Consider the following 19,707-nt stretch of genomic DNA (forward strand, 5'->3'; position numbering starts at 1 on the left):
TAACTCAAAATTAATCCTAATAGGCATTGATTCTAGACTGTGACCTTGGGTTAGGCAAATAGGTCTTAGATATGATGTCTAAAGCACAAGCCATAAAAGAAAGAAAATTGATAAATTGGACTTCATAAAAATGCAAAAATTTGTTCTGTGAAAGACCCTGCTAAAAGCATGAAAAGACAAGCTATAAAACGGGAGAAAATATTTGCAAATATACTTATCTGACAAAAAAAATTGAATCCAGAATGTATGAAGAATTATCAAAATTCAACAATTAGAAAATGAACAGCAGATATTTTTTTAATTTTTTTAATGTTTACTTTTGGGAGAGAGAGAGAGACAGAGACAGAGTGTGAGTGGAGGAGGGGCAGAGAGAGAGAGGGAGACACAGAATCTGAAGCAGGCTCCAGGCTCTCAGCTGTCAGCACAGAGCCTGATGTGAGGCTTGAACCCATAAACCGTGAGATCATGACCTGAGCCTTAGTCGGACGCTTAACCAACTGAGCCATGCAGGTGACCCTGATTTTTTTTTTTTTAATGAGCAAAGATTTAAACAGGCACTTCACTAAAGGAGATACATGGAGGGCCAAGAAGCCACATGAAAGCTGCTCAACATCATTAGTCATTAGGGAAATGCATATTAAAACTGTAAGGAGGCCATGCTACACCTAACAGAATAGTTTAAAAAAAAAAAAAAGAACCAGACAACTCCAAGGGCTGAGAGGGACGAGAGGCAACTGGAATTTCAGATACTGCTGCTGGAAATGCACAGTGGCACAGCCACTTTGGAAAACTTCAGGCAAAGGAATGTAGGTGCTCCAGGTGAAATCAGGCAGCCTACCAGGAAGTGGTGAGGGTGAGAGAAAATGGGTAGGGTACCGCCTGTGTCTGTTTCCACCCCCATGTAACTGTACTTCAGTTCCCAGTTTATGGAGGGTTCTGTGAGTTTCTTATAAGGACAATCCAACCGTAAAGATTCATCCTTAATGCTTTACCCTAAATGCTTTATCCGCAATCTTAAGCAACACAAGAAAGAGAAAAAAGGGATGTTTGTCACCAGTGCTGGGTATAATCAAACCAATGCCTGCACACCAATGCCCTATGGATTCTGAGGTGAGCCTGCTCTGTCCCTAGAGGAGAATGGCTAGGGTTGCCAACCCCAGATTCTACTCCTACCACACGGAACGTCGCCCACCAGATATGAAAAATACTTTCGTATTCAGGTTGAGATTCCTGAATGAGTCTAGTGAAGAAGAAGAAAGGCGTAGGAAGAGGGGAAACTCTTCAACTTGGAGGAAAATAGAAGTATAAGTATGATGATAAATGACAGTGGACGCTTGGCTTTGATTTGGAGGGTGTCGGGGAGAGAAGGATGGGGATAGTGGCAATTTACAGAGTCCACGCCCATCTGAGGGAAGCAACTTTGCTATGTGGAAATGCAAGAGCAGGTTTCAAATCTTCTTATTGTCCTAGGGAAGCAGGACACGTGGGTTTGTACGTGAAATCACCTGAGTCGTAAACATTGGAAATGATTTTAAATTTTATTAGAACAACAACAAAAAGGTCTGGGGGCCAGATGAGGACTGGGAGGCACCATACTGTGTCCTCTGATGTGGACAGACTAAAAGCTAGGCCAAGCCACTCACCCCAGGCATGCTTTCTGTAGAACTCCCTTGGTTAGCACCTCCCAGTCTAGAGGAAGTCCCTGGGTTGGTTTACTTCATTAGCTGCCTGGAAGAGAAGGGAAAAAAGAGAAGCCAAAATTACTCTGAGGTCCCCAAAAAAGAAGAAGCAAACATTTGCTACAGGCCAGTTATTATTCTTTTTGTCCTGGAATCGCCTGGGGTGGGAAAATGCAGAGTCTCAGGTCCCCTCTCAATTTACTTAATTAGAATCTCTGGTGGCTGGGTCTGCTGTAGATTTCCATTTTAACAAGCTCCTTGGGTAATTCTTACCCCCAATGAAGTCTGACACCCACTGTATTGAATTTTTCCACCTTTACTACAGAGGATTCAGTTACCATTGGGTCCATTTGGTCCTGTATCTAAATTTGAGGTCTCCGGTGGGAAGAACAGTAATGGGAAAGAAAGGAAAGCTTTGAGCGCCCCCTAGGGGTTATCTTGTACAGTGAGCAGCTTTATCATGATCAGTGATTTCTCAGAGGTGCTAGGAATGGAAATTAAGTAGTATTTTTGAGCCCTTATAGGCATTAAGCATTGTGACTGGCCACTCACATACATTATCTGATTTCAGCTTATGAGGCAGGTACTATTATTATTTGCATTTTGCAAAAGAGGAAATTTACCTGTAAGTCCAGTGGCATGGCTGATGACTCCCTCTTCCTCAATATATTTTCTTCACATGGTTTCCAGGACACCATACTCTTTTTCATTTGCTTCCTGGCTCACTGGTTATTCCTTCTCAGTCTTCATGCTAGCACTCTCTCTTCTCCAAGACCTATTAATTTTGGAGCATCCCAAGGATCAGTCCTTGGTTTTCTTCTTTCCCTGTATAATTAACATACGGTGTCAAGTTAGTTTCACGTGTACAATGATTCAACAATTCTACACATTGCTCAGGGCTCATCACATGATAAGTATACTCTTAATCCCCTTTATCTATTTCACCTATTTCTCCACCCACCTGCCCTCTGGCAACCACCAGTTTGTTCTCTGGATTTAAGGGTCTGGTTTCTTGTTTGTCTCTTTTTTTCTCTGTTCATTTGTTTGTTTCTTAAACTCTACATATTAGTGAAATCATATGATATTTATCCTTCCCTGACTTATTTCACTTAGCATCATACCCTCTAGACCCGTCTATGTTGTATATGGCAAGATTTCACTTGTTTTTATAGCTGAGTAATATTCCATTATGTACATATACCACATCTTCTGGGGCACCTAGGTAGCTCAGTTGGTTAAGCATCCCACTTAAGCTTAGGTCATGATCTCACAATTCATGAGTTTGAGCCCCACGTTGGGCTCTGTGCCTGCTTTGGATTCTGTGTCTCCCTCTCTTTCTGCCCCCTCCTCCCACCCACTTGTGTTGTCTCTCTCTCTCTCTCTCAAAAAAAAAATAAACATTAAAAAATAAACAATAAACATATTCCAAATCTTCTTTATCCATTCATCTATCAAGGTACACTTGAGTTGCTTCCATAATTTGGCTATTATAAAATTGCTTCAATAAACATTGGGGTGCATATATCTTTTTGAATTAGTGTTTTTGTTTCCTTTGTGTAAATGCCCGGTAGTGAGAGTACTGGATCATATGGTAATTCTATTTTTAATTTTTTGAGAAATCTCCATATTGTTTTCCACAGTGGCTGCACCAATCTGCATTCCCACCAACAGTGCATGAGTGTTTCTTTTTTTCCACATCCTTGCCAATTCTTGTTATTTCTTGTGTTGTTGATTTTAGCCATTCTGACAGGTGTGAGGTGATATCTCATTGTGGTTTTGACTTGCATTTCCCTGATGATGAGTGATGTTGAGCATCTTTTCCTGTCCTGGCCATCTGTATGTCTTCCAGACATCCAGACATAAGCAGACATAACCAGAATGATCTTCCTAACATGTAATTCAAAATGTATCGTTTATCTGCCTAAAATCTTCCCAGGGCTTCCCATTTCACTCAAACAAAATGGCAAAATCCTTAGAATGTCCATCCAACAAGGCCTTCTACAAGTAGGGCCCCAACTCCTCTCTGACCTCACCTCCTGTTACTCCCTCCCTTAACCTGCTCCAGACGCACTGGTCTCCAATGGTATTCCTTACATATTCTTGGCTTGATTTAGCCTGAAGGCCTTCACCCTGGCTCTTTCATCTGCCTCAAACATTCTTCCCTCAGAAGTCTACTTGGGTAACTACGTCACTTCCTACAAATCTTTACTCAAATGTCACCCTCTCAATGTGACCAACCCGGATTCTGCTGTCGGAAATTACAAGCTGTTTTTCTCCCTGCATGCCCAAACCTCTTATCATGCTCCATTTATTCCATAGCGTTATGGCTTGGCAACGTATTACATAATTTAACTCTTTATTATGCTTATAGTTATCCCCCCCCCCCCCCCCGCCCCACACACTAGAATGTAAGCTCCAAGAAGGCAGGGATTTGGGACTGTTTTGTTTACATATAGGTCACAAACACATAGGTCAGTGCCTGAGATTTAACATAAATATCTCTTGAGTGAACGAGACATGAAGAGGTTACATACGTAGTCCTAAGTATTCAATACTCCATTTGACAAGTAAACCTGAATAAGAAACGATTCTTTTCTCCTTATAGAGAAACATACAGAAGCTCCATACAGTCTGTTTGGGCATCTTCTATGGAGAGGAGTGCTGAATACCAGCAGCCACAGCCCCCTTTAAAGAGGTGACACACGGCAGTGGGCTGTGTCTATCACTCACCTCTCCACCACTTGTACCACACACAGAGCTGGGCACTGTCTTCTTTACCCAATTTATTTAGGGACTGTAATGCTGAGCTACAAGTTGTATTCTTCCCTACCATGAGAAGTAATATACAGTCTGTGGGGTACATTTTTTAATATACTATACAGGTTTATTTTTTAAGTTTATTTATATTTATTTTGAGAGAGTGAGCATGAGTGGGGAAAGGGTGGAGAGAGGGAGAGAGAGAATCCCAAGCAGGCTCCACCCTGTCAGTGCAGAGCCTGATGCAGGGCTCAAACTCATGAACCATGAGATTGTGACCTGAGCCAAAATCAAGAGTTGGACACTTAACTGACCAAGCCACCCAGGGAACCCTACCAAACGGGTTTAAAGATGAATTGCAACTCACAAAAAGAAGCAACATAAAAAGTCTGTGGAATGAATTTTCACTAAACATGTTACTGCGTGAGGCTGGCTTGCCATCAGCTGTACCTTGATAAGGGATGCAGCAAATGGCTCTTTTCACGGCATCCTGAATTGCCAGAACTTCTCTGTAATTCTCACAGAGAAGCAAGCAACAGCTTCCTGTAGTAAGTACCTTAGGCAGCTGTATCAAAAAAACCAGAGACTTCTAAGACTCAGTACCAGAAAATAAAGGGACGGGGGCAAGAAAAACCTCCATACTTCCTGAAACATTTATCCAATTTACTCACACAAATTCCCAGCAATCTGAATCACACCTACAACTCCCGCTCTCACAACTGGACAATTCGCTTCAAAGACAAAAGGTAGCTAGACAGACTGCTTAAAGAGGAAAGAAAAGATTCTAGTCTATGTCAACAATTAAATTGTGTCAATGGTGTGTTTTTCGATTGCAGCAGCAAAATCATCTCAAAAGGGTGTGTGTGTGTGTGTGTGTGTGTGTGTGTGTGTGTATAATTTCAATCACGGTAACTACCTTTTCCTGTGGGAATAATTTATCCATAAGGAACCATTTCCAAATTTGGCATATTCCATGGCAGCCAGTATCTCCTCCTTCACAGAGGATGCCTGGTGGTCACTGTTATGACAAGATGGCTTCCTAGCAAATGCACCTGAACTTGTTGACATACTTACTTCCCTTGACATCCAGGCCACCACACCCTCCAGGTTTTCCTCTCACCTCCCTGCTCACTTCTCAGTCTCATCTCTGCTCCCTCTCATCGCCCTGACTTCTAACCATTGGACTGACTGCCACAGCGTCAAGTGTTGAACCTCTTCTTTACCTTCGTTCTCTCTGCTGATGATCTCAGCCAGCCTTCATGACACCATCTACATGCTGCTGGCTCCTGCCTTTCTACCTCCAGCCCAGAATTCTCTCCTGAATTCTACACTTTTCTAAGAGAAAGACTTGACTGGCATCTCCACTTGGATACCTAACAGGCATATCAAATCTAACATTCCCTGAACCAAACTCCTGATATCAGATCCCACCCCCACCCAAATCTTTGCTGTCTCAGGAAATGGTAATTCCATTCCTCTAGTTGCTTAATCTAAACTTTGGCCTTCTTTCTTTCTTTCATCATGCTCCACATTCAATGTTTCAGCAAATCCCATTGGATTTATATTCAAATTCTATCCAGAATCTAATCTCTTCTCACCACTCTTCTGCCACCACCTGGTTGAACTGAAGCCATCAGTATCTGTTTTTTTTTTTTTCTGGATTATTGCGAAGAGTCCCATAGCTGGTTCCCCTGCCTCAACTATTCCCCCCTTTTACAAACTATTCTGTTTACCAGCCAGTGGTTCTCACAGTGTGGTGCCAGACCAGCAGCACTGGCATCACCTAGGAACTTGCTAGAAATGCAAATTCCCCTGCATCACACCAGACCTACTCAATCAGAAACTCGGGATGGACGCAGCAACTGTGTGCTAAGAAGCCATCAGAGGTGGCTGATGCACACTCAGGTTTGAGAACTGATGCTCTACAGAAGTGGTTAGCCAGAATGATCCTTTAAAAATGCAAATCAGTGGGTGCTTGGGTGGCTTGGTCAGTTAAGCATCCGAATTTGGCTCAGGTCATGATCTCGCGGTTCATGGGTTCGAGTTCTGTGTTGGGCCCTGGGCTGAAGCTCAGAGCCTGGAGCCTGCTTCGGCTCCCTCTCTCTCTGCCTCTCCCCCACTTGTATGCTCACTCTCTCTCAAAAATAAATAAATAAACTTTAAAAAATGCAAATCAGATCATGGTCCCCTCTCCACTCACAATCCTCCAGTGGCTTTTCTAGCTCCTTTGAGTAGGAGCCTGCCTCCTCCTGATGGCCTGCAGCCACCCTTGTGATCCATTCCCACTCACACCATATGTGTAACCACCTCTCTCTTCTCCCTTTATTCACTGTGTCTCTCTGCTTTGCCTCCAGGCAGGGCCTTTGGACCACTGTTTCCTCTGCCTGGGACACCCTCCCTACTCCATTCTCTCACATAATCATGTGTCCCTCTCCCTCTTTCCTTCCAGTCTCTGCTCAAATGTCAGCTCATCAGAAGAGTTTTTCCAGCCACCATATTTAAAATTAAAAACCCCACTTCCCATCCCCACTTCTTGGGCTCCTTTCCCCCCTTACTCCACATTATTTCTTCTGCACAGTGCCTGTCACCTTCCAGCACAGAGTATGCTGCACTCGTTTATTTGTTTAATAGTCATCGCACCCAAGAATATACGCTCTATGAGACCGGGATCTGTGTGTATTGTATTCACTGTTGTATCATCAGAGTCTGGAATGATGCTGGCATATGGTAGGGGCTCCATAAGTATTTATTGACTAAGTGAATAACTAAATGATGGCCAAAGCATTCCTCTGGATAAATGATACATTTCTTGTCATGATACTGCCATTGCTGAAAATATTTTTAGGGCAATAGTCGGGAAGAAGGGAAACCATTTAGGAGGACACTACTTGCAATAATCCTGAAGAAAGATGACAATGGCTTCAATTTGAACAGGTGGTGCATAGGAGGTGGTCACAAGTGACTGGCTTCTGGATACAAGTTGAATATAGCACTGATGGACTGAGGTCAATTTATAGGTCACATATGGAAACTAGTCTCAGAATTTAAGAGAGATCACCCCTTTAAAAAAAAGTGAAAAATACAGTAGCTCAGCTTAATTACACACATTATTTACTAGCCATTACGACATTTGGCTTTATTGCAGAAATCAAATTTCCCCTTGAAAAGAGAAATGGAGAACCACTGAAGATATTCACAGGCTATGAATGCAGTTTCCTATATGATGAAAGAATACATTGGATTTTCACAGGATACAATCTTATATTTGTGTGATTTAATCCTCACAGCAATCCTTTGAGATCCTTGTTATTAACCCCATTTTTCAGATGAAGGAAATAAGGCTCAGGGCAGAGGATTTCAATCCAGGCCAGGTCACACATTTTCTTGATGAGTAAAAGCAATGTGCTGGGAACAAATGTACATGCTGCCTAGAAGAGAACATTTCGGTACGCCTTATCTCTCTTGACTTCATATTCACATTTCATAAGGACAACTTCTCCAGAGGATCAGAGCCCTATAGCAAATATAAAACAGCCAGGATGATGGGGGTCAATTCTGTTTTTCCTGCTGTTCAGGCTGGGAATGAGTCTCCTTTCAATAGCCAAAGCCCTGGGTCAGGTGCCATGGTTCCTCCAGACACTGTTTCCAGTGTCCCCAGGAGAAACCATTGCCATCTTGCCATCGCCATGGGGATTTGATGCTTTCCAGGGCTATGTAGACAGCATTCTCTCAAGACAAGGAACTATTGTTTGGGTAGAAAGAGAGGGTGTTTCTCACTTCAGTGAGAATGGACTTGAATACGGATTCACATTTCAACAATGCCTCCTTTTGTAAAAATGGGTGGGTTTTTATTTATTTATTTTTTTGGCTTATGTGATTTTTTTTCAGACTCAGATCACTGTTTCTAATGACTGTTTCTCCTACAATGTTTCTTAAGAATGTTAGGTATGTGTTCCTGGGTGCTATGCACCCAGGGAGTAAAACTCATGTTGCATATTAACCTGAAGTCTCCTTGCTATCTTGAGCAGACTTTGGGGCAGAGAGGGAGGCTGGGGGCAGGAAGACGTGGGTTCATGGGTGGGAACTGGCACTTACTGAGAGCAGCATCTAATGAGCAGACACTTCAGATACATTATTCCAATTAATCCTCACAATCACCTGAGCAGATATTATCCCCGTTTTCCAAATGAGAAATGTAATTAGGTAACTGGAGCAAAATCACACAGCTGGTGAGACTGGAATCTGGGATCGGTTCCCAGATCTCACTCTAAACCTGTTCTCTTTCCATTTCCTGTTCCAGGCTTCCTTGCTGACCTTTTTAAGCTTTAGTTTTCTCAGATGAGTCACCTGGTGGGAAGAGTATGTGAGATGGTGCTTCTGAACGAACGTCTCCATCATAGCCACATGTCACATAATAGGTACTTAAAAATAATCAAATTTTCTCCTGTCTTCCTTGTGCATCATCTCATCTTACCTTTCTGATTTCTCCTTCTCTTCTCTCTCCTATTCTTTCAGCTCCTGCTTTCTTTTCATTTTCGTATCCTTTTCTTCATAGAAAATCAAAATCTAAAGAACTCATTCCCAGTGGCAACATAAGCTTTAAAAACAATCCCCTAGGAATAAACCAACAAGAACAATGCAAGGTCCATGTGAAGACAACTATAAAATTTTATAGAAGATATAAAAGAAGACCCAAATAAATGGAAAGCTACAGTTTCTGGATGAAAGACTTGAGATTATAAAGATGTCAACTTCCCAAATTAATCCATAAATTCAATGCAATCCTAATAAAAATCCCAACAGGAGATTTATTGAATTTGATAAGCTGATTTTAGAGTTCATGTAAAAGAGAAAATGCACAAGAACAAGCAATAAAATTTGAGGAAAAAAAAAAGAACACTGAGGACTTTTCAGTTATCAAAATATACTAAGTTTATGTTAAACAATGTTGTATCAGTTCAGAATAAAGACATGAAAAACTGAACAGAAAAAGGCAATTCAAAAACAAAGGAACATGCATTTCAAATCAGAGCAAGAAGGATACACTATTCAAAAATTATATTGAGAGTGTTGGAAATCCTGAAAAATATTTAATTTAGATGCCAGCATCATATCATAAACACAAAACCAAATTTTGGATTAAATTCTAAACACTAATTAAAAAAACAAATCAGAAAGGAACTACATAATATATCAAGTTTTATAATGTTGGAAGAGGCAGTGATAAAGCCTTTCCTAAGAAAGACAAAAATTCCAGGAGCCATTAATAAAAAAGTCTTACTGTGAACAAACTGAAAGATCTGTATAACAAAAAAAACCCACAAAAACAAAAACACAAACAAAATAAAAGGTCCCACTGAAAGTCTCTGCAAAATATATAAAACAAAATATAGTATACAAAAGCCATTAAAATCTCCTAAACTTATTGCAAATATATAAAATACAAAACTGGATAAAAGAAATAGAGAGACAATTCACATACACAAAAAGAATGATAAAATCTAAAGTTGTTTAATGCCCAGAGTAATAAAGGAAATGCAAAATAAACCACGAGGCACACTTTATAACCAATCAGGGTCTGACACCAGTATTATCAGGTGGAAATGGGCAGTTTCTGTAGAGGCTGTAATAATGTACATTGATATAAAATTTTTGGATGGCAAATTAGAAATATCTATTAAAATTTAAAGTAAGTACATCCTTGGAATTCTATTTCTAAAAATCTGTTTTTCTGAACTATTCATTCACGTTCAAAAATAAATAAATGCAGGGGGAGCCTGGGTTGCTCAGTCAGCTGAGCGTCTGGTTTCAGTTCAGGTCATGATCTCATGGGTCGTGAGTTCAAGACCCACATCGGGCTTTGTGCTGACAGCTCTGAGCCTGGAGCCTGCTTCGGATTCTGTTTCTCCCTCTCTCTCTACTCCTTCCCCACTTGCGTGTGCTCTCTCTCTCTCAAAAATAAACATTTAAGGGGTGCCTGGGTGGCTCAGTCGGTTGAGCGTCCGACTTTGGCTCAGGTCATGATCTTGTGGTCCGTGAGTTCGAGCCCCGCATCAGGCTCTGTGCTGACCGCTCAGAGCCTGGAGCCTGTTTCAGATCCTGTGTCTCCCTCTCTCTCTGACCCTCCCCCGTTCATGCTCTGTCTCTCTCTGTCTCAAAAATAAATAAACGTTAAAAAAAATTAAAAAAAAATAAACATTAAATAAATAAATAAATAAATAAATAAATAAATACAGTCATTGCAGCTTTATTTATAATAAGGAACAATTGAAAAGGGCAGAAATTTCCCTCAAGTAGCAACTGGTTGAATGAATTTTGTGCATTTGTATTGCGGAATACTATACGATGAGTGAAAAAAAAAGGAGGTAAATTTATATTTACTACGTGAGAGTTCCAAGACATATGATCAAGTAAAAAAAGCAAGATGCCAACTGCTTTGGGTGAGGAGGACTTCTTTTTTATTTACTCTTATAACTGCATATTTGTATGCAGTTAGCACATTTTGCTTATGTAAGTAAGAATAAAAGGAATCTTACTTAATATGATCCAAAAACCACAGCAGTACCATTACTGCTGTCACGTATCCATAAACCTCACCGGGGCCCACAGGCTGCAAGAGGTCCTGGGCTACTCCCTTCCAGGTAAGGGGTTGATTGGTGATACCAAGGTCAAGAGGTTGGAGGCTCAAAAGAACAAAGCTGAAATAATGCTGAACTAGCTAGCACAAGAGGAGAAAGTTCTTCCTCAACACCGTTTACTGGTCCAGCTATCGGCAAGAATCACTTACTTCCCTCTTCAGTTTTAGACTTCATTGGAAGTCCTTTTGTCAGAGGGAACTGCAGTACCCAGGACACGACAATGCCGTATCCATCTTCTATTTCTTGATAAAATCCCTCCTGTCACGGGGGAAACACAGCACCAAGTCTCTCTCCTCCTTTCCCTCTGCAAAACCTTCATTCTTGTTTAGTTGAGACATTTAGGGAAAACAAAACAAAACAAAAAACTACTTAAAAACAGATTTTTTGTAACAAAAACATAGGTGCATCTATAAAGGTTATGTATTAGACTTTGCACCAAAAATCATTTTCTCTGGAAAAATTGATTTAGAAAGTGAAAAAGTATCATCATTCAAAACAAGGCCATTATCCTCCTACAATTTTTTGCGTATGTATTCTAATTATTTTGCACTATGTTGCACTATTTAAAAATCTTTCTTTTTCCATGTAGGTTTTTCACCTTCTAATCATTTTGCACTGTTTTCATATATTTTTCAGAAGAGTATATTGTTTAGCCTAAGGTTCACAGGATAGCAAGCTAGAACCAAAACTATAAGTGATCACACAAATAAGAAAGCAGGTGGGAAAAATTCTGTGCTTATCACTTGAAGAATAACCAAAACACTTGAGCATTTTGAGCAGAATGAACTTTGGTGTGAACATTAGGAAATCTCAACTCCACTGTTCTGCACCAGTCATTCCATGAGATGTTGGACAAATGTGTGGCCTCTTTGATATTTCACAGATAGAGGAGTTTCCTTATCTGTAAATGAACTGGATTGGATAACAATCCATTGATAAGTTGCCTGAGCTCTTACTGCGTGTTCAGAACTAGGCTATGCGCTTTATATATATTATCTTGTTTGATTCCTATCACAGCCATTGCAGATAGAGATTATTCCCTCAATTTTTTAGATGAAGATGCTGAGGCTCAGATAGAGTAAATAACTTTATTTCCCTAGGGAATACAACTAAAAGTGGGGAGTCTGGATTTGAATCCAGATCTAATTCTGAAGTTTGTATTCTTAAGCTAAGAGCTAATCATAACCTTCACTATATGTTGTTTTAAGGTTACCTTTGCATTATACTTTTACTCCTGATGGGTTGAGGGAGAAGGAGGAGAGGTTTGAAATAAGAGGACTTTAAGATTCCCTTGCTGTTTCAGACAGTGAGTATAACTTAAAGCTTCTTCCATATCTAGAATGTTCAGATGTGGGGGGCAATACATTTCCACACCAGGCTGGAAATTTATAGTTGTGAGGGCATCCTGAAAATTTCCACTAAGATGACAAATGATTTAAGCGGCTGAAGACAGACAAATCTCTCAGCTAAAAAGACACTTCCAGGTCAGCTTCGCTGGCTAGCCTGGATGCTTATGATTCACTTATTGTGCAATAAAGTGGTGGGCTTATGTTTCCAGAGCTAATGATTCAAAAGCTTTCTGTGGTATTAAACTGAGACGCATACAGAAACAAAAGGCAATTAGAAGCAATCAAGGCATTCAGAAATTAAGATTCAATTCTGCATTTGCTAAACTCTTCATGAAGGAAATCAGTAAATTTTTTAAAGCCATGAATATGATACACAAAGAATTAAAAAAGCAATCAATTTAAAAATGTACACATGCTTCCCAGAATGCTTAGGGTATGTAGGACTGAGCCATTTTTCACTTGTCACATTCACATTTATACAGACATGTGCCTGTGAACACTCTCTTGAGTAATATTTCTATTTCAGTTGACAGATGAACGGTATGTAACTCTTTGAGCTCCAGAAAAATCCTTATGACCATCTAAGACTAAAAGCCACACTGAACTATTTTTACCAGTACTTCTGGCAAAATGCAGTGAGCAGGCTTCTCTTACTTGGATTTTGGTATAAAAGATGTTTGAAAATCCCTGAAGTCACCTTCAGCTGGTAGATCTTAAGGTTTGTGAGAGTACCATCATACTCAGCCTCTAGTAAACTCTAAAGTGACAAGAAGACAGGAATAGAAATAATTATTTTTTAGGGTACCTGGGTAGCTGTCAGTTAAGTGTCCGACTTCAGCTCAGGTCATGATCTCACGGTTCGTGAGTTTGAGCCCCACATTGGGCCGCTGGCTGACAGCTCAGAGCCTGGAGCCTGCTTCAGATTCTGCGTCCCCCTCTTTCTCTGCCCCTCCCTCACTCAGGCTGTCTCTCTCTCTCAAAAATGAATAAACATTAAAAAAAGTTAAAAGAAAAGAAATAATTATTTTTCCATCCAAGCAACTCTTTGGCTTTTTCAGTTAATACTTGCATTTTTCTCAGTGCCAAACTCAGTACCTTTAGAAGATGGAGTAAAGCATTTTACGTTTCAGACATCACCCTTCCATTAGTCACTCATGTATTTTGATTTTCTTCACATGGTCCAGTTTCCATATTTCATCCAAATTTTTCCTGCCCAGCTCCTTTGTACCTGTTGTTACCTATGTCTGAAATACTCCTATATCTCCTCTCCCTTTTCCAGCTGGCTCACGTTTTAGGTTTTAGCTTAAATATCACCCTTTGGGAGAGGTTTTCCATACTAACTGCTAAAGCATGTCTCCCTATTGATGCAAGAGTGGCTCAAAATCCACAAATCAATCAATGTGATACTTCACATCAACAAGAAAAACCACATGATCATTTTAACAAGTGCAGAAAATCACCTGACAAGGTAACAACGTCCACTCATGATAAAAACCCTCAACAAAGTAGGTTTAGAGAAAACACACCTCGAAATAATAAAGGCCATTTATAAAAAACCCACACCTACCGTCATACTCAATGGGGAAAAAATGAGAGCTTTACCCCAATATCTGGAACAAAACAAGGATGTCCACTCTCACCACTTTTATTCAACATACTACTGGAAGTCCTAGCTACAGCAATCAGACAACAAAAAGAAATAAAAGATATGTAAATTGGTAAGGAAGAAATAAAACTTTCACTATTTACAGATAACAAATCCAAAAGATTCCACCAAAAAACTGCTAGAATTGATAAATGAATTCAGTAAAGTCACAGGATACAAAATCAATGCACAGATATCTGGTGCATTTCTATACACTAATAATGAAGCAGCAGAAAGAGAAATTAAGAAAATAATCTCATTTACAATTGTGCCAAAATCAATAAAATTGCCAGGAATAAACTTTAACCAAGGCAGTGAAAGACCTCTACTCGGAAAACCAAAAAACACTGATGAAAGAAAGTGAAGATGACACAAACAAATGGAAGGATGTTCCATGCTCATGGATTTGAAAAACAAATATTATTATAATATCCATAGTGCTCAAAGCAATCTACAGATTTAATGCATCCCTATCAAAATACTCAACAGCTGTTTTCACAGAACTAGAACAAACAATCCTAAAATTTGTATGGAACCACAAAAGACCCCAAATAGCCAAAGCAATCTTGAAAAAGAAAAACAAAACTGGAGGTATTACAATCCCAGATTTCAAGATATACTACAAAGCTATAATAACTAAAATAGTATGGTACTGGCATAAAAACAGACATACAGACATATAGATCAACAGAACAGGAAAGAACACATAGAAAAAATCCACAGTTATATGGTCAATTCCTCTTTGACAAAGGAAGCAAAAATACGCAATGGGAAAAAGGCCATCTTTTCAACAAATGGTGTTGGAAAAACTTGACACCTACATGCAAAAGAATGAAACTAGACCACTTTCCTACACCATACACAAAAATAAACTCAAAATGGATTAAGGACCTAAATGTGAGACCTGAAACTATAAAAATCTTAGAAGAGAGCACCAGCAGGAATTTCTCTGACATAGGCCATAGCAACATCTTTCTAGATATATCTCCTGAGGCAAGGGAAACAAAAACAAAAACAAACTATTGGGACTACATCAAAATAAAATCTTCTGCACAGCAAAGGAAATAATCAACAAAACTAAAAGACAATCTACTGAATGGGAGAAAATATTTGCAAATGACATCTCTAATAAGGGATTAGTACCCAAAATATATAAAGAATTTATACAACTCAACATCAAGAAAACAAATAACCCAACTAAAAAATAGAAGAAGATAAATACCATATGATCTCAATCATGTGTGGAACTTAAGAAACAACAAGTAAGCAAAGATAAACAAGACAAACCAAAGAACAGACTCTTAACTATAGAGAACAAACTGGTTGTTGCCAGAAGGGAGGTGGGTGGGAGGATGGGTGAAATAGGTGAAGGGGATTTAGAGTGTGCTTATTATGATGAACACCAAGTAATGTATAGAATTGTTGAATCACTATATTGTACACCTGAAACTAATATAACATACTATGTTAACTATACTGGATTTATTTTAAAAATAGGAAGAAAACATGAATAGACATTTCTCCAAAGAAGACAAACAGCTGAGGGGCGCCTGGGTGGCTCTGTCGGTTAAGCATCCGACTTCGGCTCAGGTCATGATGTCACATTTCCTGAGTTCCAGCCCCAAGTCAGGCTCTGTGCTGATGGCTCGGAGCCTGGAGCCTGCTTCGGATTCTGTGTTTGTGTCTCTCTCTCTGCCCCTCTCCCGCTCATCCTCTGTCTCTCAAAAATAAATAAAGATTAAAAATATTTTTTTTAAAAGAAGACAAACAGATGGCCAACAGACACAGGAAAAGATGCCCAACATCACTCATAATTAGGGAAATGCAAATCAAAATCACAGTGAGATATCACCTCATACCTGTCAGAATGGCTAGAATCAACAACATAAGAAATAACAAGTATTGGCGAGGATGTGGAGAAAAAGGAACCCTTGTGCACTGTTGGTGGCGATGCAAACTGCTTCAGCCACTGTGGAAAACAGTATGAAGGTTCCTCAAAGAATTAAAAATAGAATTACTATATGATCCAGTACTTCCACTAATGGGTATTTACGCAAAGAAAACAAAAACACTAATTCAGAAATATATATGCACCCCTACGTTTATTGAAGCATTTTTACAATAGCCAAATTATGGAAATAACCCAAGTGTCCATCAATAGATGAATAGATAAATTAGAAGATGTGGTATATGTATACAATGGGATATGATTCAGCCATAAAAAAAAAAGAATGAAATCTTGCCATTTGTGACAACATGGATGGATCTAGAAGGTATAACGCTAAGTGAAATAACTCAGAGAAAGATAAATACCATATGATTTCACTCAAATGTGGAATTTAAGAAACGAAAATGAAAAAAGTAAAAAACAGGATAAACAGAAAGACAGGCTCTTAACTATAGAGAACAAACTGGTGATTACCAGAGGGGAGGAAGGGGGGAGGACGGTGAAATGGGTGAAGGGGATCAAGAGTATACTTATCATGATAAGCACTGAGTTATATATAAAATTGCTGAATCACTATATTGTACACTTAAAATTAATATAATACTGTATGCTAATTATACTGGAATTAAAATGTTTTAAATGTCCACCTACCTCCCTCCATTTGGTTCCATTACTTTAAATAATCATATAAAATTATTTATTTATTTTAAAACAATCATATTTATACTTGTATATCTAAAATAGCATTTATTTTCTTTTAGTATTTCTGACTTTTCCAACAGGACTGTAAACTCCATGAGAGTACAGAATGTAGTGAACATTACTCACTGCTCTATTTGTGACCTTAAGGTGCATATACATCGCATTGTTTCCAGGTGAAAAAGTGATACATGTACAAACAGTATAAGCGCGCACCGCCTCTCTGCCCTTCCTACCCTCTTTCGTGGGCCTCTTGTCTTCGCTTGGCTCCGGAGAGTCCATTCTGCTAGTCTTCTGGCGGTTTTCTGGGCTATTTAAGCAAGTGTGGGTGGAATCTAAGTGATCAGCAGGATGAGGTGAGCCCAGCGTCCTCCTATGCTGCCATCTTCCCCCTATGTTATCCAAACACAGTATAAGAAAACTACAGACCAATACCCCTCAGGAGTATAGAAGGAAAATCCTTAACAAAATATTATTAAACAGGTCTCAGCACATATAAAACCAATTACACATCATGACCAAGCGGAGTTTAACCCAGAAATACTAGGTTAGTTTAACAACTGAAAATCAATTTAATGTAATGCTCTATATTAATACAGTGATGGACAAAAAAAACAAAACAAAACAGATTACTATCTCAATAGATGCAAACAAAATCACTTGGGCAAATTCAATAGCTATTTATGAGTTAAAAAAATATTCTCAACAAACTTCCTCAACCTGATAAAGGGCATCTCTGAAAACCTACAATTAACATCCCACGTAGTAGTGAAAGACTGTATTCTGTCCCCTCCCCCCAAATCAGGAATAAGACTAGGATGTCCACTGTCATCACTTCTATTCAAGATTGTACTGGAGATTCTGTCAATGCAATAAGACAAAGATACTAGAGGCATAAACATTGAAAAGGAAGAAGTAAAACTATATTTGTGATGACAGAGTCATGGATGTAGAAAATCCTAAGATACAAAAAAAGAAAAAAGAAAAAAAAACAAAGAACTAGAACTAACAGTTTGGGTTAGCAAGGTCAGAGTATACAAGATCAATATAGAAAAATCAATTTTATTTCTCTAAGCTAACAATGAACAATCCAAAAGTGAAATTGAGGAAACGATTTCATTCACAATACTATCAAAAGATCAAAATACTCAGGAATATATTTAACAAAAGAAATGCAGGACTTGTACAGTGAAAACTATACAGAATTGTTGAAAGCAATTAAATGCTTAAATAGAAAAATATTTCATATTCATAGACGGGAAAGACTTAATGTTGTTAGTTGGCAATTCCTTCTAAGTTAACCTATTGATTTAATGCAATCCTTATCAAAATCCCCACAGGCTTTTGTAGAAATTGACAAGAAGATCCTGAAATTTACATAAAAATAAAAATAGAACAGCCAAAATCTCTTTGAAAAAGGACAAAGTCAGAGGACTTATCTTACCTGATTTAAGACTTACTATAAAACTTCAGTGATTAAGACAATGTGATATTAGCATAAGAATAAATATAGATCAATGGAACAGAATAGAGTCTGGAAATAAGTTATACATATATGGTCAATATATTTTTGATAAAGTTTCCAGGGTAATCCAAGAGGATAAGAATTATCTTTTGAACAAATGAAATGGTGCTGGAAAAACTGTAAATCTAAATGCAAAAAAAATAAACCTAGCCTTCTTCCTTATATGATGTACAAAAACTTACTCAAGACAGATTGTACACCTAAATATAAGAATTAACTACAAATCTTCTAGAGGCAAAGAAAGATTACAGTCTTTGCAGTCTTGGGTTAGGCAAAAACGTCTTAGGTATGACACCAAAAGAATAAAGGTTGGCCAACTGGAGTTACAAAACTGAAAATGTTTGTTCTTCAAAATACAACACTGAGAACATTATGAACTGACAAAGTCATAAACTGGGAGAAAACATTTGCAAAACATACACCTGATAAAGGACTTGTACCCAAAATACATATAAGAAAAAAACTTCATAACTCAATAGTAAGACTAACAGCCTAATTAAAAACGGGAAAAATATTTTAACAGACATTTCACCAAATAAGATAAATGACTTGAAAATAAGCACATGAAAAGATGTTCAATATTACTAGTCACTTCAGAAATACAAATAAAACCATAAGATACCATTGCACACCCACTAGAAAGGCTGAAATCAAAAGGCTGACAATATCAAAAGGCTGACACAGATGCAGAGAGATGTTGCTTTTGAAGGAATTCATGTGAGAGAAAGATAAATGAGTGCTTTGGGGAACAAACCTCATGGAGGTGATGTGGCTTAGACTTTTAAATTTTTTTATTATTTTTTAATGTTTATTTATTTTGAGAGACAGTGTGAGCAGGGGAGGGGCAGAGAGAAAGGGAGACACAGAATTCAAAGCAGGCTCCAGGCTCTGAGCTGTCAGCACAGAGCCTGATGTGGGACTTGAACTCATGAACCCTGAGATCATGACCTGAGCCGAAGTTGGATACTCAATGGACTGAGCCGCCCGGTAGCCCCAGCTTAAACTTTTTTGATTGGGCAAATCTCAAATGGTTCTGCCAGGCAGCTACAACTTAAAAATGAGAGAATTGTATTAGAGGAGCCATACAACTCCTTCCTTTGAAATGGGAATAAGTTACGGGTGGACCTAGGTGGCTCCGACAGCTGAACGTCCAACTTCAGCTCAGGTCATGATCTCAGGGTTCATGGGTTCAAGCCCCACATCTGGCTCTATGCTGACAGCTCAGAGAGTGGAGCCTGCTTTAGATTCTGTGTCTCCCTCTCTCTCTTGTCCTCCCCCACTCGCATTCTGTCTCTCTCTTGAAAATAAAAAATAAACAGTAAAAAAAAATTTAAATGGGAATAAGTGGAAGGGAGAGGAAATGCAACCTCAGGGCAGGGAGAAGTATACATGGAACACATAAGTGGTTATGCTGAGCGTGTGTGTGATAATGAGACAACAGCCAGACGAGGGATAGGCTGCAGGCAG

The 19,707-nt window shown here is 39.0% G+C and overlaps 1 protein-coding gene across 3 annotated transcripts in view; it reads right to left on the minus strand.

Annotated features, from left to right (window-relative positions):
- Positions 1–1,524: 1,524 nt before the first annotated feature.
- Positions 1,525–19,707, minus strand: part of LOC147574746 (uncharacterized) — a 105,838-nt gene continuing 87,655 nt past the window's right edge. The window contains exons 3-4 of one of the 3 annotated variants that reach the window (XM_086685051.1): positions 2,303–2,504; positions 1,525–1,728 (exon numbers count right to left, since the gene is read on the minus strand). The gene's annotated coding sequence lies outside the window, so the exon portion shown is untranslated. Of the gene's footprint in view, positions 1,729–2,302; positions 2,505–14,821; positions 17,108–19,707 lie in introns of those variants that run through there. The other 2 variants (XM_086685052.1, XM_086685050.1) reach the window with 2 other exon arrangements.

This window comes from Puma concolor, chromosome D4 (genome assembly GCF_028749965.1).
Source record: "Puma concolor isolate L17-30 chromosome D4, mPumCon1.1.hap2, whole genome shotgun sequence".
Classification (NCBI taxonomy): Eukaryota; Metazoa; Chordata; class Mammalia; order Carnivora; family Felidae; genus Puma; species Puma concolor.